Consider the following 7,053-nt stretch of genomic DNA (forward strand, 5'->3'; position numbering starts at 1 on the left):
ATAAGGGAAGAATGCCCACATATACGTGGAAATTGAACAATGCTCTACTCAATGATAACCTGGTCAAGGAAGAAATAAAGAAAGAAATTAAAAACTTTTTAGAATTTAATGAAAATGAAGATACAACATACCCAAACTTATGGGACACAATGAAAGCTGTGCTAAGAGGAAAACTCATAGCGCTGAGTGCCTGCAGAAAGAAACAGGAAAGAGCATATGTCAGCAGCTTGACAGCACACCTAAAAGCTCTAGAACAAAAAGAAGCAAATACACCCAGGAGGAGTAGAAGGCAGGAAATAATCAAACTCAGAGCTGAAATCAACCAAGTAGAAACAAAAAGGACCATAGAAAGAATCAACAGAACCAAAAGTTGGTTCTTTGAGAAAATCAACAAGATAGATAAACCCTTAGCCAGACTAACGAGAGGACACAGAGAGTGCGTCCAAATTAACAAAATCAGAAATGAAAAGGGAGACATAACTACAGATTCAGAGGAAATTCAAAAAATCATCAGATCTTACTATAAAAACCTATATTCAACAAAATTTGAAAATCTTCAGGAAATGGACAATTTCCTAGACAGATACCAGGTATCGAAGTTAAATCAGGAACAGATAAACCAGTTAAACAACCCCATAACTCCTAAGGAAATAGAAGCAGTCATTAAAGGTCTTCCAACCAAAAAGAGCCCAGGTCCAGACGGGTTTAGTGCAGAATTCTATCAAACCTTCATAGAAGACCTCATACCAATATTATCCAAACTATTCCACAAAATTGAAACAGATGGAGCACTACCGAATTCCTTCTACGAAGCCACAATTACTCTTATACCTAAACCACACAAAGACACAACAAAGAAAGAGAACTTCAGACCAATTTCCCTTATGAATATCGACGCAAAAATACTCAATAAAATTCTGGCAAACCGAATTCAAGAGCACATCAAAACAATCATCCACCATGATCAAGTAGGCTTCATCCCAGGCATGCAGGGATGGTTTAATATACGGAAAACCATCAATGTGATCCATCATATAAACAAACTGAAAGAACAAAACCACATGATCATTTCATTAGATGCTGAGAAAGCATTTGACAAAATTCAACACCCCTTCATGATAAAAGTCCTGGAAAGAATAGGAATTCAAGGCCCATACCTAAACATAGTAAAAGCCATATACAGCAAACCAGTTGCTAACATTAAACTAAATGGAGAGAAACTCGAAGCAATCCCACTAAAATCAGGGACTAGACAAGGCTGCCCACTCTCTCCCTACTTATTCAATATAGTTCTTGAAGTTCTAGCCAGAGCAATCAGACAACAAAAGGAGATCAAGGGGATACAGATCGGAAAAGAAGAAGTCAAAATATCACTATTTGCAGATGACATGATAGTATATTTAAGTGATCCCAAAAGTTCCACCAGAGAACTACTAAAGCTGATAAACAACTTCAGCAAAGTGGCTGGGTATAAAATTAACTCAAATAAATCAGTTGCCTTCCTCTATACAAAAGAGAAACAAGCCGAGAAAGAAATTAGGGAAACAACACCCTTCATAATAGACCCAAATAATATAAAGTACCTCGGTGTGACTTTAACCAAGCAAGTAAAAGATCTGTACAATAAGAACTTCAAGACACTGAGGAAAGAAATTGAAGAAGACCTCAAAAGATGGAAAGATCTCCCATGCTCATGGATTGGCAGGATTAATATAGTAAAAATGGCCATTTTACCAAAAGCAATCTACAGATTCAATGCAATCCCCATCAAAATACCAATCCAATTCTTCAAAGAGTTAGACAGAACAATTTGCAAATTCATCTGGAATAACAAAAAACCCAGGATAGCTAAAGCTATCCTCAACAATAAAAGGACTTCAGGGGGAATCACTATCCCTGAACTCAAGCAGTATTACAGAGCAATAGTGATAAAAACTGCATGGTATTGGTACAGAGACAGACAGATAGACCAATGGAATAGAATTGAAGACCCAGAAATGAACCCACACACCTATGGGCACTTGATTTTTGACAAAGGAGCCAAAACCATCCAATGGAAAAAAGATAGCATTTTCAGCAAATGGTGCTGGTTCAACTGGAGGGCAACATGTAGAAGAATGCAGATCGATCCATGCTTATCACCCTGTACAAAGCTTAAGTCCAAGTGGATCAAGGACCTCCACATCAAACCAGACACACTCAAACTAATAGAAGAAAAACTAGGGAAGCATCTGGAACACATGGGCACTGGAAAAAATTTCCTGAACAAAACACCAATGGCTTATGCTCTAAGATCAAGAATCGACAAATGGGATCTCATAAAACTGCAAAGCTTCTGTAAGGCAAAGGACACGGTGGTTAGGACAAAACGGCAACCAACAGATTGGGAAAAGATCTTTACCAATCCTACAACAGATAGAGGCCTTATATCCAAAATATACAAAGAACTCAAGAAGTTAGACCGCAGGGAAACAAATAACCCTATTAAAAAATGGGGTTCAGAGCTAAACAAAGAATTCACAGCTGAGGAATGCCGAATGGCTGAGAAACACCTAAAGAAATGTTCAACATCTTTAGTCATAAGGGAAATGCAAATCAAAACAACCCTGAGATTTCACCTCACACCAGTGAGAATGGCTAAGATCAAAAACTCAGGTGACAGCAGATGCTGGCGAGGATGTGGAGAAAGAGGAACACTCCTCCATTGTTGGTGGGATTGCAGACTGGTAAAACCATTCTGGAAATCAGTCTGGAGGTTCCTCAGAAAATTGGACATTGAACTGCCTGAGGATCCAGCTATACCTCTCTTGGGCATATACCCAAAAGATGCCTCAACATATAAAAGAGACACGTGCTCCACTATGTTCATCGCAGCCTTATTTATAATAGCCAGAAAATGGAAAGAACCGAGATGCCCTTCAACAGAGGAATGGATACAGAAAATGTGGTACATCTACACAATGGAATATTACTCAGCTATCAAAAACAACGAGTCTATGAAATTCGTAGGCAAATGGTTGGAACTGGAAAATATCATCCTGAGTGAGCTAACCCAATCACAGAAAGACATACATGGTATGCACTCATTGATAAGTGGCTATTAGCCCAAATGCTTGAATTACCCTAGATCCCTAGAACAAACGAAACTCAAGACGGATGATCAAAATGTGAATGCTTCACTCCTTCTTTAAATGAGGAAAAAGAATACCCTTGGCTGGGAAGGGAGAGGCAAAGATTAAAACAGAGACTGAAGGAACACCCATTCAGAGCCTGCCCCACAGGTGGCCCATACATATACAGCCACCCAATTGGACAAGATGGATGAAGCAAAGAAGTGCAGACCGACAGGAGCCGGATGTAGATCGCTCCTGAGAGACACAGCCAGAATACAGCAAATACAGAAGCGAATGCCAGCAGCAAACCACTGAGCTGAGAATAGGTCCCCCGTTGAAGGAATCAGAGAAAGAACTGGAAGAGCTTGAAGGGGCTCGAGACCCCAAAAGTACAACAATGTCAAGCAACCAGAGCTTCCAGGGACTAAGCCACTACCTAAAGACTATATATGGACTGACCCTGGACTCTGACCCCATAGGTAGCAATGAATATCCTAGTAAGAGCACCAGTGGAAGGGGAAGCCCTGGGTCCTGCTAAGACTGAACCCCCAGTGAACTAGACTATGGGGGGAGGGCGGCAATGGGGGGAGGGTTGGGAGGGGAACACCCATAAGGAAGGGGAGGGGGGAGGGGGATTTTGCCCGGAAACCGGGAAAGGGAATAACACTTGAAATGTATATAAGAAATACTCAAGTTAATAAAAAAAATAAATAAAAAAAAAAAAAAAAGAAAAGGAAAGCCCTCATGGTGGGGCGTCTGAGAGTCCAGCACAAAACTCTTGCTGTGTGTAAAGGCTGTCTCTGGCTACAATCTTACTGTCATAGAGATATGTTTCACATAACATTAAAATAGCAATGCATTGTGCCTAAAATATAGACAAATAAAGCTTTCTTCCCTTCTCAGCTGTTCAGTCTGCAGCTTTCTAGGATCTTTCAGAAACTGCATTTCTAGAAAAGGCCTGTCTTAATTCACTGTGTAGTCCTCGAGACCCATGGTTTGGTTTTGTCAGATTGCAGTCCTAACCCCTCTAAAGACAGTTTATAATCTATTCTAGTGAATAGAAGGAGGGAAGGGGGATAAAACAGTCTCTTTGCAAAATATAAGGTAGCTTTAGAGTCACTGGAATAACATATACACATACAGATACACAGACATGCATACACACACAGGCATGCATACACACATGGTCACACAGACACATACACTCACACAGGCACACCCCAACACATACACAGGACACACACACGACACATGCTCATGTGCGCACACACACACACACACACACACACACACACACACACACATACACCAATACTGCTATGACAGTTAAACATGACTGCCCCCTTAGAAGCCTGCACACTCACATGGGTGTGTTTCCCCCTTTCCTGTAACTGTCTGCTTGAGTCCATTAGGATGTCTTTCTAGTAAAGTCCAGCTCAGCTCATGAGTGGCTTGTTCTCTTTTCTGAAAGATCCCGGCTTCCCCTTGTAGAGATCTCTGAAAGGACTCAGGCTCCCGCAGGGGACTGCATGGAGCTCCCTCCAGCTCCACTCCACTCAGGTTGAGAATAAAATAGTTGAAGACTTCTACACCAGAGCAATAGAGTCCAGTTCCAGCCCCTCCTGGGCATTTAAGGCAGCAGAGCTAGCACGTAGGAAGATGCACTTAATGAGCCCTGACCTTCAACGGCTCAGCAGACTTTTCTCAAGAGTCCTCACTAATACTGAGAGAACTACACAGGGCCCTCTGGAGAGCCAGAGCCCACAGAGGATCAGAGAGAAGGAAGACAGGGAAGGAGAGGTTGAGATGGGCAGGGGATGTCCTTGGCATTTTCTCTCAGAATTGTGGGAGCTGGAAGTCCAAAACCTAGCTGGCAAAGAGCCAGCTGGAAACTCAAGCAGCTTTGAACCTGAAGCCGTGACCACAGAATTTCTTCTTCAGAAAGCCTGGCTCTGCAGTTAAACTTTTCAGCTGACTGAGTGAGAGCCACCACACTCTGAAGAGTGATGTCATTCACTCGGAGTCAAGTGAACCATGTCTGTACAATACCATCCTTGTAACCTCCAGGCCAGTGGTTCTCAACCTTCCTAATACTGTGACCCTTTTATATAGTTCCTCAAGTTGTGGGGACCTTCAGCCATAAAATTATTTTCATTGCTACTTCATGACTGTAATTTTGCTAGTTATGAATTGTAATAAATATCTGTGTTTTCTGATGGTCTAATGTGAAAGGGGTATTTGACTCCAAAGGGGTTGTGACACACAGGTTGAGAACCACTGCTTTAGCTCAATGTTTTATTAGATAATTAGGGAACACTTCTTCTTTACATTCTTTTCCCACATCCTACCTTCATCTACATTCCACACTCTGAATCAACTGCTCTTACTTTTCCAAATAAAATTTAATAGGATTTTCATCTGAGTGTGAGAGTGCTTACCTGGATTCCCCATACAACAAAGAGGCAGGAGGATAAAAAATGTGAGGCAGCCTGGGCTAGGCATTATAGAGAGACCAGGTCAGCTTGGGCTAGGCAATATGGAGGGACCATGTTTCAAAACAATAACACAAAAGAAATAAACTAGCAAAATAAGTATGCATATTAATATATTTTAAATTTTCTAACAGAGAAGCCAGGCCTGATAATACACTTATCATCCCTGAAACTGAGGAGACCGAGGCAGGAAGATTGCATGGACCCCTGGGTTCCAGGCACCTTGGGCAATAGAATGAGATCCTGGTTCAGAAGAAAAGGAGGGGAGAGGGAGGGAGGGGGTGGGGGGGAGAACATTTGTGACAGAGATGAATGTAAGATAAATACTGGTCAGATCACACCCAGATAGTTTGACAGACTTCAGACTTAACCTTCTTTGAACTTTTGTCCCCCTTTGAGCTCATGTCCATCACTGTGTGATCTGTGACACCACATGTCACAATGGTGCTGTTCCTCATGCCCATTGTCAAAGGAGAGAGATCACCCCTAAACTGAGGGAGAGCCAGCCACCGACTTGACTCTGTTTTGTTTGTGAATCTGGCTGGCTCCTTCTTGCCTTTTGATCTGATTTTTCATTCTGAGATCTGTTTGTATTCCAGAAATAGCAGGATTGTAAGTACATTGTGGCAAAAGACTAAACTAGCCCCCGAGCAACAGAAACCTTGCTGATGATATCGGGCTCTGAGGGAGGCTGAGGTAATGGAGGGGGAGATGATTCACAAGACTTTGGCCCAACCAAAACTGACTACTTTGCTAGTTCCACAAACCAGACCCTGCCTTCTGCCCTTTAAATAAAGCCCCGAAGGCACTTGTCATCTCCTCCAAGAGGGATCTTGAGTACCTAGACCAATGTATTCTTCCTGGTGTAGTCACGTGTAGAATAAAGCTCTGCTCATGCTTCCAGGCCCACATAATCTCTTTCTGGTCAGTTGGTCAAGCTAAGTCTATATGACCCCATTTGAAGGAGGCCAAAAAAGCAGATTGTGGTGAAACCCTCTTCGCTCCTATCTCTTATGAATCCCTTAGACCCCTAGCCCATTCCCATTTCCAACTGTCAGCTCCCAACGAGTTAATTTATATTGGCAGAAACATCATGAAACTTCAAAAGTCCTGAGGCTGACCCTGAATGACTGGAAGATTCTGCTTAGGAGATAAAGGAGAAAAGTAGGCCCTTGCCTGGGCTAGTCCTTTAATGGTGCAACTTGAAAAAGAAGATGTAGTATCTAATCAAAATAGAAGTGATTCTCCAAGTCTGCTGCTCTGAGGGAATATTTCTAGACTATGGGGGCTTTGCTTGCTTTCTTTAGTCAACTGCTGGAAGTAGAATACACATATTCTCTCTCTCTCTCTCTCTCTCTCTCTCTCTCTCTCTCTCTCTCTCTCTCTCTCTCTGTCTCTCAGGGTTAGAAGCTCTTAGAGTGTTTTACACCCACTGATGTTGGTTTGAC

Source organism: Rattus norvegicus, chromosome 15 (genome assembly GCF_036323735.1).
Source record: "Rattus norvegicus strain BN/NHsdMcwi chromosome 15, GRCr8, whole genome shotgun sequence".
In the NCBI taxonomy this organism is placed as follows: domain Eukaryota; kingdom Metazoa; phylum Chordata; class Mammalia; order Rodentia; family Muridae; genus Rattus; species Rattus norvegicus.